Source organism: Ochotona curzoniae, unplaced genomic scaffold, assembly GCF_017591425.1.
Source record: "Ochotona curzoniae isolate NIBS_2020 unplaced genomic scaffold, NIBS_Ocur_1.0 contig_1014, whole genome shotgun sequence".
Lineage (NCBI taxonomy): Eukaryota > Metazoa > Chordata > Mammalia > Lagomorpha > Ochotonidae > Ochotona > Ochotona curzoniae.
In genome coordinates this window covers 31,296,462-31,315,131 of record NW_024464920.1, presented here as the reverse complement: position 1 = coordinate 31,315,131, position 18,670 = coordinate 31,296,462, and positions in this window count along the sequence as shown.

Below are 18,670 nucleotides of genomic sequence, written 5' to 3'. Positions count from 1 at the left end.
AGCCAGAAAGGCCACATATAGGTGTTCTAGCTGACAACCCCAGCCGTTGTCCCTCCTGTCAGCCAAACTCAACCAGCAGTCATGTCCATGAGTGACCCACAGATGATTCCAGGCCCCTGGAGTCATGCTTAGCATTTCAGCTGCTGTCCCTATTGAACCTGTCAAGATTGCTGTGGGAGACAGATTTACACCACTAAGTTTAGGGAGTTTTTCTTGTGTACCACGGATAATTCCAACCCCAAGTCCTCCTACTTTTATTGGGAGTTTGCTGTTGGTCCTAAAAATGTTGCACATATACTCATCCATTTAATCAGAATCTTGTGTCCTAAGATTTAGTCCCAGGAAAAATACATAACCACCCTGTAAAATGAGCACTGTAAACTAAGAAAAATTAAATTATCATTAATGATGCAGCAATGGTGATCAATCCTGGACACCTGCACTGTACTTTATATCATACTAGCAGTGAGATGAACTGGGAGACAGTTCTTAGCAGGGAGAGCTGTTTTCAAAAGATCATAAAAGTAAGAATCTGAAGAAAGGGTTGAATAGAGAAAAGAAAGGTTGGAGAACCTAACAGGGTGTCATATAGACTAAGAATGGACTAAAAATGAGTCTTGTCCTTGTATGACAGAACTTAAGAATCTCAAGATTGGGCCCTGTGCGATAGCATAGCAGTTGAAGTCCTCGCATTGAACGCACCGCGATCCCATATGGGTGCCGGTCCTAATCCTGGCAGCCTTGCTTCCCATCCAGCTCCCTACCTGTGGCCTGGGAAAACAGTTGAGAAAGGCCCAAAGCTTTGGGACCCTGCACCTGTGTGGGACACCCAGAAGAAGTTCCTGGCTCCTGCCTTCGGACTGGCTCAGCTCCAGCTGTTGCGATCACTTGGGGAGTGCACCACTGGACGGAAGATCTTCCTCTATGTCTCTCCTCCTCTCTGTATTCTGCCTTTCCAATAAAAATAAATAAAGCTTTAAAAAAAAGAATCTCAAGAGTGTAAGAGTCCAAATTAAACTCAGTCTAATTCATTACTCTTGTCAAATTTCTGATACCTATTTGCAATGAAAAGTTTTCATCTAGTTTCTGTTTTTATATATTTGATGCCAGGAAAGTTAGGCTCTCTTAACTTCCCAAAGGGGTTAGTTGATAGAGACTTCTTTCTTAGGCTAAGCTAAAACCATTTGCTTGTAACTTTTACCTTGTGGTTCTGTTGTGAGTTTATATCTTTTGTAGGTGGTTTGGTTGTAAAGCCAGCGTGAGGCAGTGTTTCCCATGGCTAAGCAAGGTCTTGAAAGTTCACTAGGAAAGCAACTCGAGTTATCACCCTATGATTCCTCAGACAGCATTTCATCTAATATTGAAATAGATCACCACTTATTTGATTGAGATGTAGAAAAAGCAGTAGACTTGCATATTGAAGATAGATTTAAAAAAAAAAAGAGGTGCTTTTCAAGGCTAGACTCACTAACTGGGAAGATCCTTATACTGTGAGAGGCAAATTGAACACAAATGGACACAGAATGAGGGAATCATGGTTCTTGTTTTCAGCTCATTCCAGGGCACATATATGCTCCTTAAGTTGAATGGATGGAGGAGTCATATATACCAGTTGGCAAAAGATCTGAAACCATGCCTTTAAATATAAATCCCGGAACTAATCAGATGGAGGGATGAATCGGCACAGAATAAGAGACCAATGCATCCATTGTTTTGAATTTGATATTGCCTTGGCCAAAAATTGTTCAGGACTTGTTTCCCAAGTCCTAAGTCTTTTTTTTTAAAAAAGCTATAAACATTTAAATATGAAGGAAATAAAATAGCAGATTCCATGAACTCATCACTAAGATTAATGTACTTTAACAGCTTGTCTCTTATCACTTAGATTACTATATCTTTCTTGGTAACTGTTTTTATCTGCTATATCTGCCAAGTTCTGCTACGAACTATATTTCTGTTCTCATTTTACTCGTGAGTTATTCATTCAATTCTTTATGTCCTCCTAGTGTGACTATTTAAATCTGTTGCTATATCAGACTCACACTAATCGCAGATTTCATTAGTGGTCCTTCATACGTAATGCATGGGCCAGGTTGCTGATGGAATTCTGTGACCCACCACCCACGACAATCCTCTTAGACTGTCTGAAACATTATTTAGTTTCTATGATTATGTACCTTTGTTTATGCTATTTATTATGCCTGGAGTGATTTCAGGCCTCCTTCCATCTGACCAACTTAAAATTAATTCATTATATGAGACTCAGTGTCAGCTGCTCCAGGAGCCATTCTGTAATCACTACTTGCTAAGTTAGTTTCTCTAATTTCATACATTTTTTTTCTGTGATGGCTCTATTGTAATCAGTGGCTGTTTACCTACCTTTGTATCTGAACTTTAAATCCTTTAATGGTAAATATCTCATCATATTTATGTTTGTGTTATTAACCTTTATTAATGTGCCAGAACTGAGGAAGCTCCAGATCATTTTAGGTGCTCAAATGTATTGTTAAACACACATGGAAGAATAAACCAATTTAGCTAAATCTTCCTCCCTTCCCTTAGAGGAATACTTTTTCTTTCAAAACAAAACAAAACAAAAAAGAGATTCGTTTATTTTTATTTGAAAGACAGATTTACAGTGAAGGAAGGAGAAACAGATTTTTCATCTACTGCTTCACTGTGCAAATGACCACAACAGCTGGAACCAGAACCTAGAGCTTCTTCTGGGTCTCCTACATGGGTGTGGGGTCCCAAGGCCTTGGGCCATTCACCTCTGTCCTCTTAGGTGCATTAGCAAAGGGACAGATTGCAAGTGGTGCAGCTAGGACCCAAACTGGCACCTTCATGAGATGCCAGTGCTGAAGACGGAGGCCTAACTCACTGAACTGCGGTGCCACCTTGAGTAATAGTTTTCGTTAAGTCTGATTGCTTCCACCCTGCAAAGTACCTGATCTTTACAGAAATGGTTCTTGATTTTGAAAATCCATTCCCACAGTAAGCACCAATCTATCGCCTGCATAAATACAATAAGTTCTCATTATAAATGAGTCATGTCTTTTTTATGAATGCCAAAGATTCTTTAGTGGTATTCATTTGCGTAACTAAGTAGATATTAAAGAATGTGTGTTATGAATAGCTAGAAGAAATTATTTCAGTGCTTGGAATTAAGGACCTTTCTAGGGCATCCCATTAAGAAGTTCTGCCCTGAATTCTTTCCAGAAGCTAATTGGGGCTGTGAAGACCACAGAGCACAGGTGTTCTATGTTCTCTACAGCTCACATTCCTACATAAACATGCTGCTATTTTCCTGAGTATGGAAAGCTCCTGGGTGGTCTTAGGGCTGCCTTCAAAGTGAAATAAGTTGGACATTTCTCTCATTACTAATCATTTGAAGACCTGGTTAACATTTAATGAGACCATGTTCTGGAATCACTATTTAGTAAATGAGTTCTCACTTGAAAGAAAACCTAAGTGACTAAATCTCTCCCCAAACTTGATTGAATAGCGCAGGAGTTATAGGGAAAGGAAAATGGGAGAAACAGGTAATTTCTGTGTTAAGTTCAATGCTTTTCTACGAGCTGTTGATCCTAACTGTTACTTAGCAAGGTGGAAGCAACTGACATTTTTCCCAAGAAATATGGGAGCAGACCATTTCCTTAAAATTTGGGCTTTTATGTCTCATATTGCAGATTTTTCCAAAAAGCAAACATTTTGAAGCAGATCCTACATTCCAGCGTAGAATGCCAGTACTTCTTGTGTGCCAGAAACTGTGTGGGGTACTTTGCAGAACTGATGTAATGTGACTGTTGTGATAATAAGTCTCATGATAATCTGATTTTTAGATGAGGCACAGTAGGCTCAAGAATGTTAGTAAACATGTTCACTGTCTCAGAATTACTAAATAACAAAATCAACCAAATATACATGGTTATGACTTGAAAAGCCATGTGATTTATATCAGGCTATGATGCTCCTTGTCTTCAACCCAGCTTCACCAAGTGATCCCAACTTTGGAGTTTATCTCAGCCTTCACTTCCTGTGTTCCTGGGTCACCTCTTATCTTCACGTCATTGGGTACCATCCACTTAGGACAAAGTTATAACTTCCTTGTCTTCTCAACAAGAGATCTAAATGTGTTTTAATATAATGTCAATTTTAAGGATATCCAGAATGCATGGATATCTAATTGTTTACATTTCTGCTAGCTTTGTTCTTTTAGCCCAACTTTAGATTGGGCAGAGCAGGGAGGTGGATGTGGGTGGTGATTTTATTAATATAGCCAAAGAAAATAAACTGGGCTTTCTACATTGAGTCCAGAGGTGGGTTTCCATGATATTCATCAGTACTATTTTATTGGCACTATCTGGAATCCCACCTTATCCCCCACCACACCCATCTTGATGTTTCATGCTTCATAGCATATTCTTCAGATCAGAGTTTGGCTGAATGTAACCAATTGTCTCTTTTTGTTAATGGAACACAACCATGCTCTCTTGTTTATCTTTTGTTTGTAGCTATGTTCACAGAACAAATGCAGAAAAAAAAATAGTTGGAAGAAAAATGGTATGGCCCACAAAGCATAAAATATTTCTTCCTGACCCTTTACAGAAATAATTTGCTGACCCCTGCTCTAGGCAGACCAAATATGTTTCAATGCTGTAGTCTAGCAATGAATCTCTGTGTCTAGACTTGAATGTGGAGGAATTTAGACTTGGATGGCTGGACTAGAACATCTTTAAAGGCCTTCCAACCGTGCATTTCAAAGACTTAAAAATTCAGCATTATAGATATTTTTTCCTCATAAATAAAGCACATGAGATAGGACCAGGATAGCAGATGTGGACCTGTAACGAATCATAGAGAGCAATGGGTATGCTAAAAACAGGCATTTCTGTTTTATGAATTCTTACTGTGCTAATGCTTAACCATAGCAAGCTAGGCATTCACTGCATTAGTTAAATTTTGAATAGTCTCTACAGAGAGTTAAAGCTGGAAGTGGGCCATGTCTGATTATATTGACATCCACAAGTATTTGAGAAAACTCTATCTACATAATTGAACAATTTTGCTTGTCTGTGTTTGTAAAATATTATTCATATCTTATATGAGACTCCCTCCAGTCATGGAAGCTCATAATTATGTGAATGTTTTACTAACTTATTTATTGACTATCTCCCATAAGCACACAGTTACATGAAACAATGGGGGAAATATGTTCACTGCCCTGGAGGACTTTGTTTGCTCCATTCTTGGACTCTCTCTTCATGCCTTAGGGTCTATTGTAATGTTTTTGGTTATTTTTGAAGGCATTTCCTAGTAATTAAAATGCATGTCTGAAAAATTATGCATAATGTCAGAGGCTCAAAACCTTGGATTCTTTTCTGTATCCCTGGGAACTTTAGCTGCATTTTAATTACAAAACCTATCTTTTGGAAGTACAGTTTTTAAAGCCTGTATTCTCTGTAGATCCTCATTTGGCTTGCTGGTTAGTCACCTGGTCTTTTAACTTGCGCCAAATTTTCTCTGGATCCAAGAAGGTTTTCAAAGTAGATGTTTAAAGATATCTGATCCCTGATGTTCGGATGGCTTAAAATCATCCTTTACAAATATATACACATTAAAAAATACGCTAGTGTGCTATATATTCTATGGTAAGAAATATACTAAATTCAAAATAGCTTTCACTTATATTCAAAGTAAGACATCTGTAAGTAAAAGAAAATAGACAGTAAACTTCTCTGCTATGTTTGGAATAAGTCACAAAAAAATTGTCTTATCTTGGAAGGAGAAAAGACATTATGCTAGAGGAGAGCAGAATGTCATCAGGGACACTGGACAGATTGTAGGCATGACCAGCAGGAGGTCAGAGCTGTCTGCACATTACACTGTGCAGTACCATTGTGAACTTGTTGATAGGATATTTTGTAATTTTTCTAGTTACCAACAAAGGAATATCGTCTTCTGAATCAGCAAGTAGAGGAATTTTCATCACCTGCTTCCTTACTATTTCCTCTTTTCTGCAGCTATAATGAGTAATAAGATGTTAGGTTGATAGGCATTTATTGATATATGATTTCACTGTTTTAATCAGCTCATCAATATATTTATTTAGAGCTTCATCATTTCCTCCCCCAAAGTCAATGAATTTCCAACTGAAAGAAAGAAAATTCTAGAGAGGATTTATGTAAGTTTCGAAATTGTTTAAAAGATAATTCAAGTATTGGTTCCATATGAATCTGTCAAAGTTTATTCCACATAGCAACAATTAATCAATAAGTTATTTGGCCCATTTGCTTACTTAATAATCCACATCTTTTATCTAATAAGTAATGGAATAGCAGGGATTTGTGTTTCAATGAGATTTCTCAATGTACAGCTTAATTTGGAAGAAGAATATTTCTTGGGGCTTTTAAAAATGTAGTGATGTGACCAATTTCAGTTATTTTTTTTAAAAATCCTAGTATATATTGAGTTTTTATCTTCCAATATATTTTGAATGTAGATTGTTGTTTTCCCCAAAACTTTCATATTTTCTTTCTTGATAGGGAGAAATAGAAGTTGAATTACAAACCATTTACTGAGAATATTTTCATACATGGATAGTGCCACGGTTTGGGTTCATGTGTTGGAATAATGGGAAAGTGAAGATGCAGATGTGTGATATTCAGTGGTTTTAAACTTAGAATTTTTTCAAGCAGTTGCATGAAAAGCTGCTTTTAGCAAGTTGGATTTTTGATGACCGTCAATGACTTACTGTTTCACTAATTTTCTACACTCTATTCTGCCTTTCATGAAATCATCTTTTCTGTCCCAAGAGAGCCTTACTTTTCTAAATTGCCAGAACAGTCCATCTGGAAGCAGGTGAGTGAAGCTTTGCCATAATTCCCAGCTCTGTAGCTTCACAATGATAAATTACAGTTCCTACACAGAAAAAAAAACTCTTTAAATTTGCCTTTTTGGAGAAAATGAAGGACCCTTTTACTCATTGATCATTTACTGAAATAGCATTAAAAATCAAGTTTTGCTTTCATTACTGTAAAGGCTTACTCATAACCCCCACAAAGGTATGGGCTAGGAGGTAAAAAGAATTTCACTATATATCAAAAGATGGGAATGGAGTATCCATAGGAAAGTGAGTGAACATATTTGAGACTATAATAAATGGAAGAAAGCTGACTGAACCAAGTAGAATGGCATAGTGTTATCAAAGTGGTGGGTGTTCACGTTGGAGCTTACATATGCTATGAGACAATTAAAATTATGGAACACATGTATTAACAATAGAAAACCGATTCTACCCAAATAGTCAACTTCCCCACAATATTCAGCAGCATATTGGTGTTAACACAGGTAAGCAATTTCTGGGTTTGCTTTGTTGACAGCACTCAGGTCATATATTTAGCAATAAAATGAAGGTGTAACTACTGTGAAGCAGGACATTAAAGTCCAGCATTCTAGTGGCACTGAACTAACTCATCTCCACTAATGTTTTCAGTGGTGTCAGCCAGAGACTAACTGCAAGAAGACTGTAGAACTGACTCCCCAAATAGCACAACTTCCAAAACATCAATCTGCCCTTTACCCTTTTTCTTTTTAAAATATTTATTTATTTTTATTCAAAAGGCAGATCTCCAGAGAGAAAGAGAGACAATGAGAATGATCTTCCATCATCTGGCTCAGTCCCCAAATGGCTGCAATGGGCAGAGCTGAGGCAATCTGAAGCCAGGAGCTAGAAGCTTCTTCCTGGCCTCCCATGTGTGCAGGGTCCCAAGGCTTTGGGCTATCCTCCGCCACTTTCCAGGGCCATAGGGAATGGAAGCTAGAAGGAGTATGGAGCAGCTGGGACACAAACTGGCACTCACATAGGAGTCAGTTGGCACTTGGCAGTTGCAGGATTAGCTACTGGAATCATCACGTGGGCCCTACATTTTTTTCTAGTATCAGGACACAGGGATCCACGGAAGAAAAATATCTTCAGCAGAAGTTCAAACATTACCAACAAGTTTCCCTTTGCAGCTTGTGCATGTATCCAGGGACTTGAAGGGATCCTTTTAAAATTAAAAATTGTTAGCTTCCTCTTCCAGAGAGCAGCCATACTTCTTACTGATCTGTTTTTGTAAACATTAAGGAACAAAATTCAACATCTTCAGAAATTTGTCTTTTCCACTTCTTTTTCTACCCTTGTTTTCACTGGTTTGGATTCTGTGCCATTGTTAACTGACCAAAGAGCTACACCAGGCATGAGGGATCACAGAAAGCTTTTTCACCTTCATGATTTAGGTGGTAATATAAACATCTGGCAGCAAGAAATATTAAAAAAACACTTTCGTTTCTCTTCTTTCTCTCTTTCTTTGTTTCTTTCTTTCTTTTCTTTCTTCCTTTCTTTCTTTCTTTCTTTCTTTCTTTCTTTCTTTCTTTCTTTCTTTCTTTCTTTCTTTCTTTCTTTCTTCTGAGAACCATTATTTCCGGTAGAGAATATCAGCTAAACTATTCCTGCACGCATTGGACTCTTTCAAGCCCTCCCTTGGTGATCAAGCCAAATATTCAAAAGGACATTCCTGCAAATAAACGAATGGTCTGCATTCACAAACCATTTTCAATGAGATCTCTTTCCAGTCAAGATTCTGACCATCTGCTTGCCATCTTATATTTTTTAATATTCTTCTGCTAAACATATGCTCTGTCAACACAGGTAAAGGAATACTTGAAAAATCTGAGCACACACAAATCAGGGAGACCAGATGTTTTGAGTCCTGAAATCTGGAGGGAATTAGCTAATGCAGCCTTGTAAATAAGTACCCAAAACAGAGATGCTTCACAGTAATATTTTATCCACTGTCCTCCATTCAGAAAGTACACAGGTAGTAAAATAAATACAATCAGCATTTTCTTAGTCTCTCTCAGCATAAACTGTTAGGTTGGGCAAATCACCATTTACAAAGCTGTATACATGAACCTACTGTAAAAACCAAATAAAGAAAGAAAAAAGATAGCAAATCACCAAGAAAGAGTGAATAACAAACTAAAACAAAAGCTTCAATGGATGGTACATATTTTTCTAAAAATTATAGAGGTCTGTGACTGATTATTTAGCAAAATCCAGAGACATATAAACCGCATACAAAATGTGGTGGATTTTGAGGGAGACATTTCATGGCTGTGAGCCAGAATGACCCTGAATCTGGCCCTATTTGTCATCTGTGTAACCACAGTTATGGAATTCTTATGGGAAAAACTAGGAATCCAGCTCTCCTTTCTTGGCAATTGTGATAAATTTTAAATGGCTTCAAATTCTTTGACACCATTTTCATTTGTAGGTAGGGTCAATTTTCCCTCCACTAAGATGTAGGCTGGCCTATGGCTGCTCTGACCAACACAGTGTGGCGGAAGTAATACCATACCAATTCCAAGTCTATCCTTGAAGATGATTGATAATGTTCATTCTGGGTTCATGAAAGCCAACCACCGTGTAAAATGTGGGACTTGTGGCCATATGAAGAGAGTGTGTGCTACGAGAAAAAGAGTGCCGTCTTCCTGCCATCCTGCTGTCACAGCTTGGGCACCAGTCATTCTGTATGCACGCAATCTTGGACCTGCCAGCATCAGAAAATGATATTGGATGGAATCCAGGTGGAATCTAGAAGAAATACCTTGGTTAAAGCACCCTATCTGAGCTAGCTCAACCATTCAAGCCATTCCTTGTGAGACCTTGGACACCATAGAACCCACCATCTTTGCTGAGCCAAATCCAAACTCCTGACCCTCAAAATCACAAAGTTATTAAAAGTGGAGTGGTCGCTAAATTGGGATGGTTTGTGACTTGGCAGGATGCAGAGCTAACAGTTTTTCTTCTACTTTCGAACCTTTACCTCTTTTTTCTTCCTGTGCTTTTCTACTTTCCTTTTTCCTATTTGTCTTTCCCTGTTTGTTCAGTGCTGTTTTCCTCTATCCACCATGCCAATACAATTACCTGTATTTTAATATTTAAAATGTTAATGGCATATTTCTTAAAATATTTATTTATTTGCCTGACAGGCAGAGTTGTAGAGAATAAGATCTTTCATCCACTGATTCTTCCCCCAAATGGCTGCAATGGGCAAAGCTGGTTCAGCCTGACATTAGGAGCAGGAACCAGGGGATTCTTCCAGGTCTCTCACCTAAATAAATATGGCCTGAGCACTGGGGCCATATTTTGTTGATTTCCCAGACCATTAGCAGGGAGCAGGATCAAACATGGAGCAGCTAGGACTTGAACTAAGCACCTCTATGGGATGCCAACATCATAGACAGAGGCTTAACTTGCTATACCAGAATGCTGGCCTCATATTTTTGTTTGTAAATGAGGTTTGGTATTTTCTTCCAGTTCTTTGTGATTTAGGAGAAGAGAAGCTGTGCTTAAATTTGTCTTGTAAGGTACTGAATTAGGCAGTTAAGACACCTGAATCCTACATCACTGTATCTTGATTCAGGTTGCATCTCTGGCTCCTGACTTCATGTTTCTATCAGTGCAGACCTGGGAGACAGCAGGGACAGTTCATGTTGTTGAGTTTCAGTCACCCATGTGGTAGACCTGGGAACTTCCTCTGCCTTACTTACAGATATGAAAAACTGCAAAGACTTTGGATGTCTCTTGAGGTAACTAACTACAGTACAATAATAAAAGTATATTCTTGAATCAAGATGGCAGAATAGGGTGAGAACACATTTAAACAGACGGAGAAACGTTAGCCAGGGTGAAGCACCCTTACGTCATGAATGTCTCAAGTGAATTCAGTACCTTGAAAGAGTAATTTCCCACTGGTTTCTAACGTAATTTCAGTGATACTTTCATTTTGTTCAAACGAGTTGGTTTGTGGTTTTAATATGTTTGCTTTTCTCCCAAGAAGTCAGCATTCTAAATCTTTTTGTAATGTAAATTTTCACCCTGTAATTTGTATGTTGTCACATTTTGGTTTTAGGATACTGTTTTTGGCCTTCTTAAAGCTGGACACACCTGAATTAGCTTTGGGGATAGAAGAAATACAAAGAAAATTGATAGTGGGTAAAATATCTGATATAACTTTACTGACAAAGTTCAAATTTTCTGAATGGGATCAAGATGGCAAGGTTTGAAATGTGCCCAAAACATAAACATCTCTGAGAGTAGTAGTGGTGAAGGCCTTTCTCCATATTTGCTGCTGTGTTTTGCCTGGGTATTTCCATATATGGACACACACAGTGGCGAAAGCAATTGGAGAATTTCCCAATCTTTGCCTTACAGCCCTCACTGCCCCATACTTTATGTTCCAGCATTCATATCTTTGACTTTTTATTAATAATTCTTTTAAGATTCTTAATTGCAAAATGCACATAACATGACCTTTACCATCTTGGCCATTTTGAGGTGTGCTGTTTCACAGCGTTAAGTAACTCATATAGCTGTGCTTTGATCACCGTTTCCCAGATTCAGCTAACTGATAAGGCTCCATGGAGGACCACAAACCCAGAATATGTCTGGCCTGCAGCTCGTTTGCACCTGACTTATGTTCTCTACCTCTGAGAAGTAGTACAGGGTACAGGTGGTATAGCAGGATACAGCAAGGGGATGAAAAGAATGAACAAGCACACACAGAATGTACGCAGAAGCCACTGTCTGCTTGTTTTATTGATCCAAACTGAACGCCTTGTCTGCTCCAAGATGGATGAAAGGTTGAGAAATACAGCGTATTCCAGGAAGCTGTATTCCTATCAAGAAATTGGAGGCAGATCCTATTTCTTTCGAGAAAGATGTGGTGGATTTTTTTTCAATTATATCATTAATGAGAGAGAACGCTCCCACGCCACCTCCACTCTCACCCCTAGTGTCCAAAAGGCCAAATGTGGGAACCAGTAACTCAATCAGATCTCCAAGGCTAGTCACCTGAGCCATCATGTGCTGTGTCCCAAGGTGCTCATCAGCTGGAACTGGAATCAGCAACAGAGCCAGAGCTCAAACCCAGGCACTCCAATATGAAAAGCAGACACTCCAACTGGCAGCTTAACTGCTAAGCCAAATGCTTGTCTCAGAGTAACAGATATTGAAAACAACCAGCTCTAGTTACCATACTATCCCCTTGCGCTCCATTGTCCTTCACGGAGTCTTGCTCCAAAGCTGGGCAGATCGTTTGCTGATTTTAAAAAAGATATATTACACTTTAAAAATAGGAATTTTATTTCATCACACTTGGATGTGTAAAATAGTTTGTGTTTTATAATTCAAATTAAATAAGTGAGCCTTCTTTTACTATATTAAAGAAAATGTATATGTTTTAGGGTCACCTAAAAGCAGGCTTAGAAGGTATTGTGTGGGTCCTGAAAGATACAGGATGTGTCTGCCATTGTTGTTTCATCGTAATTCCCTCTGAGAAGTTAATACTTGTTCAAGTCCATTTTGGTCCATGTGAGGACAACAGATTCTGTTCTTTTCCATCTAGGCGCAAGTTTTTGGGTTTGAGGCAAGGCTGGAATGTGCTCCAGCATGGTCAGGGCACCATGCAGTCATTTCTTTCTAGAACTCTATCACCTCCCCTAGATGCTGCTGCTTGTTAATTGCCTTATCTGGCTTGCAGAATTGGCCTCTTTGGAGCACCAGCCTTGCTCTGTCTTTACCTTCCGAATCTACCTTTGAATTTCCCCAAATCTAGAACAGCTTGACATCAGTTTTAGAAACCAGAGACTTTAAAAGATTAGTTTTGTCTCTTTTTTTTTTTTGGAGACTCTGTTTTGGTGGGGGCTTCTGTTTTTGTTTGTTTGTATGGGATTTCTGTTGCAGTTGTTGTTCTGTAATTATTGCCTTATTTATTATTTATTTGTATGTTTATTAATATAGGCTTGGATCACTTGCACCATTTGTATTATCACATTGCACTGCTGGCTAGTATCAGAAATTGTGTCTTCCCGTTAGTTTCAGATGCTCAACTAGAGGGATAACTAGCTAAGGGCTTATTCCCTCGTATAAAGGAAGTCCCAAATTGGTACAGGAGCTCTATGATGTCAACAGAGATTATATGTTCCCTTGTATTTCTGCTCTGTGCCCTTCTAATGGCCATCATTTGTGACATGATGTGGCTCCTGGAGCTCCAGCCATTAAAAACATATTCCAAGTGGGGAAGAAGTGAAAGAGCAAGAGGAAAAGAGACTTTTATAAGAGATAAGCCATTATCTCTTAAATAGCCACCTAAAAAATTACTTGCAAAGATTCCATCTACATCTCAATGGCCAAATCTTTTTTCATAGGAGGATAAAAACAATTTTAGATAAATGTACTTCCATTTGAAATAACATTCAGATTTTATGACTGAAGAAAGGAGGGACATGGGTAGCCGACAGTCTACCTCTGATTGTGGCATTTGGTGACTAACTCAGGTTTCTGCCACCAGAGTGCAAGTACAGATAGGTATTTGCACCTGAGCAAAGGACTCGACACTTCATCCGATCAGAACTGAGTTCTCATTTCAGCCTAGGAAAATATTTTTAGATTCCACATACTCATTATTCATTCTTTATAGCTAAATCATCTAAACAATGTAATTTAAATGAGGTGGCTGCTGAAGAGCTCTAACTGCCTGGTACTTGCTGAAAAGATGAAGCCATGGCAATAATGAATCTCCAAATAACCTTCGTCTGAGGCTACCATAGGCAAAGGTGCATCTCTTACCCCAACACTTTGACATCTTTTGGGACAATTTTTGGTTCCTTCTTTGCAGAAGTTTCCATTGTTTGCGAGAAGTATTTTTTATGTGTAAAAGAAAACTGCAAAAAATGTTTCAGTTAATTTTCTTCTTATTTCACTTTATTAGGTATAAATGCCCGTTACTAAAGGGTTCCAGTACCAACTTCAATATGCTATGCTCGTTTGCTCCGTTTTCAGAAATTTTTCTAATTAAAATAATTAATCATTTCACAAGTGTATACATGTCAAAGTGTCACTTTGAACCTCGTAAAATATATAATTGTTACTTGTTCATTAAATATTAAATATGCATATGTATATAAAAATCAAACTATTATAGAATTTTTTGGCCAGAACGACAAATCTAAATATAATATAGAAATCATGATATAGATTCTTTGCATTGCTAGCTGGGCAAAAATATAAAGTTCTGAATAGTTTCCCTTGCTGAATTTTTATTAACATTTAATTAGAATTTTGAAAAAGAAGAAAGGCACTCTGTTGAAAACTTTCTTTTTCTTGCCAAATTATTTCTAACAACAAAATTCATACACATGTCACTGAATGAAAATAAAGATAAACGAGAAAAAAACAGGAAATGAGTAAAATCTTGTAAGAATCACATGTGCATTTTGTTTGCTGAGCACCCTCGCAAGATGACTTAATCACCCTGGGTGGCAGTCCCTAACACATGCTCGTGATGCCCAGACAGCACAGGGCATCCTCCAAGTGCAACTGCTTCCTTAAGATCATCCAGTGCTTCACTCTGGGCTCCACGCAGACGCGGCAGCTCCTTCTGTTGCTGTGAGGGATGGCCTCACACAGACTGGTCAACAATGGCAGCTTCCACCACCCTGAGGCGCTGGACATCACCGCACTCTTGCCAGTGTGTATCTGCAGATTGGTTATCCAGCTGTTAGATCAGCATCCATCCAATCAGCAATAGGTCCAAGGGGATCCTGGCTTTGTGGAAGCTGAGTACACCTTCCAACTTGCTAAAAAATTCAAAGTCTTCCTGGCCATCCATTTGCATGTGTGCTACTACCCCCATGGTTGTTGTGAGCCACTATTGCGGCTCCCACTGCTGCAGCCCTAACCAAGACAGAGGCCATTGAAGAGTCAGAGGATATGGGATTTAGTCTCTTTTACTAATCACCAGAAAGAATGAACAGACTCTGCCAGCTTTACTTGCATAGCAAGCAAATTAAGATTTACTCCTCTTTTTTTAAAAAAAAAAAACTATTTCTATAGTATCAACTTTGCCTTGTCAGTAATCAATTTTCTTTTCCTATAAGAAGATTTTGATTAATCTTTCCCTAAGTGTTTTTTTAATTAGACATTTTAATTCAATATTTTAATTCTTTGGAAGATTTGTTCAGCACTTTATTTTTAAATTGAGAATTAAGTAATTGTGTCACTGATATTGTTTTTAGAATATGGAAACAATGACATCACGATGATAAAGGATTCATTTGGTGCTTTCCAGTGGCATTAAATTGTGGGAGAAATAGCTGGTTATGGCTAGCTCCACTTGTCTTCTGGAGTACTTATTCCTAAAATACTCATTGAAAGCTCCTTTTCTCTCACAATAGGAATGTATGGCCCTTCGCAACATTGCAAAATCTGTTCACTCTGTGTTGAGGGTAAAGGGGACCAGCCTTTTCCCTGAGGGGAAGGGAAATTCTTCACATTCCTTCCTCGTGAATCTCTCTCTCTCTCTCTCTGTTTCTCTGTCACACACACACATACACTTTCTTGGTTCATCAGCAGTACTTTTGTGGGCTGTCCCAACTAAGCTCTAGGAGTTTTGGCACTATTCATTGTGTGCAGTTGAGCACTCAAGAAAATTGGTGAGTTTGAATTTTGTTACCTATGAAATGGGGAAAGTGATGTCTATTGAGCTGGGTTTGGAGAATTAAATAGAACAGATAATGTGAGGAGAATCCATATAGGAGATCGTCATCAAAGATAGAGTAAGTGAAATGAGATCATTTCTTACTTTCCAAATTTCAGTGTTGATGCACAAGGTTGACTACAATAGTTGGCAACATGCTGTTTGGTGGCTATTAGGACAAAAGAAACAGGAAGCTGATCTGGCCGACATGCATGCAGTGGTAAGTGCAGGGGAAAGCATTTTTTGAATGAGTTTCCTGTGCCAAATACTATCCAGATGTTAGCACTTTCATTTCTCACAACCTCTAGGAGGGAGTAGTGTTGTCCTAATTTTAAGGAACATGAAACTCAGAGAAGCAAAGTCACAGAGCCAGCAAGTAAAGCACTGAGAGCTGATCCCTGTTTGTTTACGGAGGCTCGCATCCTGGGGTAGGCAGAATTCTACAGCAATCCCTAAGATTCCCATGCCTGCGATAACTACATCCTGCTAGGTGAGACTAGAAGACCCGTTTTTTTTGGAAGGCTCTTTTTGTCTGAAGTCAGAGAGGTGCCCCCACTGGCTTTGAAGAATTCAGCTGCCATGGCACAGCCAGGTGGCTGGGAGCAGGGAGTGACCCTTGACCAACAGCCAGCAGGGCCCAGGAATCAGATCTACAGCCTCAAGTTACTGAACTCTGAATTATCTGCATAAGCTTGGAAGTGAGCCTGAACTTGGGATGAGAACCACCAGCCAGTAGCTTAGATTCTGGCTTGTGTGCTTGTTAGCAGAGAATGCAGAATTTCTATGGTGAGGTCTTTAGTCTACAGAAACTGTGAAATAATAAAGAGGGCTATTTTTAAACTGCCATGTTTGTGGAAATTTATTGCACTCCAAAGAAAATAATGCATGTTTTCAGCTATGCTCTGATGGATCCAGAATCAGGTAACAGAAAATCCAGATTCTACATACTGCCCCATCAGCTCAGAGAACTGGTGAAATTCATCTTAAAGTTGGAGCTACAGTAGCTGTCCTTCGTATCTGAAAGAAGAGTTACGAAGCTTATCTGAAGTAGTAGGTAGGAATGTTCTCATAGAACACAGTGCTACCCAAAGGTAATCTGGAGTGAGTATCTCTTATCCAGAAAGATTGGACACAGATTTTTTTTCGTATCTCACAGTATGTGCATAATTCTATTGGCTGAGCATCCCTAAACCCCAGAAAATCTGGAATCTAAAATTCTCCAAAATACAATACTTTAAATTGGATTTCAGATTTTTTGGATTAGGAATGCTCAATGTGTATTACTCAGTTCCACATAGGAGGCAATTGATCAGAAAGGATGTTGGCCATTGTAATATGGTCACACTGACAACCTGGGAATATTTTTGTAACACACATAAAAAAGATATTTCTATGTTTAAATACCTACGTGTGGAAGCCTGACTCTGGTTCAAGCAGAAGAGAGGTCAAGTTTGCAAGGGGGACGCTCCCATTCTACAACTTCTCTGTGAGGCTGAGTTTTACTTTCCCCATGTACTTAAAAAAAAAAAAGAAAAAATAAACTTATGCTTTGGACAGCCATCCCATGAATACATTGCTTCTCAAATTTGTGAAATCAACTGTACTTTTTATAAATGTGCATTTCTGACACCCTTCCCACTTCTGAGAAACAATGGTACGGTTAGCTTCTCCCTGAGTCTGCTCAGAAGAAACAAAATGGAGAGATGATTTAATACTCGAATATATGCTATTCAATAAGAAAAGGAATTGTTTCTTTCTCGGTGTCATTTCACATTAACTCAGTTTGACTGTGTAGATGCAGATTTTGACCTCCACATTCTCCCGTCTTTTTTTTTTTTTTCTTGTCCCCTGGCAGGTACTTTCGCATTGCTTCCTAGGCTAACGCTTTCCAAGGCGTCTCTGTTTCTTCAGTAGCATAATTGTGCAGTGGCATATTTAAAAGTCATTATTTTCATCGTGTATTAAATGCAGCCCTGAACAGTTGAAAAATTGGGTGAGGCCTTTTTGCAAAAGCATTTATGATGTGGGCTGCCAAGGAATGTGCAGCTGCAGGAGCTTCTTTCTCTAGTCTTAGACTTTTACTTGAAAATGAATTAAGGGTGGATACCTGTGCAGAGGAACCAATTTGATCTCTCAAAAATTGCAAGGATCGGAGAAGGAGACACACTTTGTTTAAACATGCTGAATCTATTGGTTCTGACAAGTGTTAGTACTCTGGAAGCAGCCCTTTTCTATGGAAATGGATCCAGAATGCACCTGTCCTGCTGCTATTGTTGAGCATCTTTGAAGAATGGATCCTGAGCATTATTGCCTGGTAAATGATTGTGAAAAGTGCATAGGTGCATAGGGAGGGTACAATGTGCAATTTCTGAAAATTCTTTCAATCGCTGACTGAGAAGAATCCAGGAGTTTGTCTCACTGACAAAATCAGATCTTCAATCAGAAGTGACAATAGTGTCCCATCAGGTGTTTCCTTGTGAGAGAAACACTTCCATTCACTGAATCACTCTCCAAATGCGTGGAGCTGGCTGCCAGAGTGTGTCGCATTGCTCCAACTATGGAGTCACATGTGCTGCCTGTTAGCATCTGCATTAGCAGGAAGCTGGAGTTAGCAGCCAGAGCCAGGACTGGAACACAGGCACTCCAGTGTGCATTCTGCGAGTTCCAAACAGCGTCTATTAATTGCTAGCACAAACACCCATCTCTTAATTCTGCTTGTTTGTTTTAATGATTTATTTATTTATTTGAAAGGCAGAGAGAAATGGCTTTTATTTGCTGTTTGACTACCCATATAACTGCAGCAGCAGGAGTCAGAAGTTTCATTAGGGTCTCCCCAAAGTATGCAGAGCCCCAAGCACTTAGACCCTCTTCAACTACTTTTCCCAAGCCATTAATATGGACAACTAGATCAGAAATGGAGCAGCCAGGACATGAACTGGCAGCTATATGGATGTCAACATTGTAGGCAGCGGTTTTACCTGTCTGCCAGCTCACCAGGTGGTCTCTTGGTGGAAATGTTCCCTCTGCTAGCAGCTTTAAGTGTACAACAATAGCCTCTGCTTTTTATCTTGTCTGCTCTCTGGCCT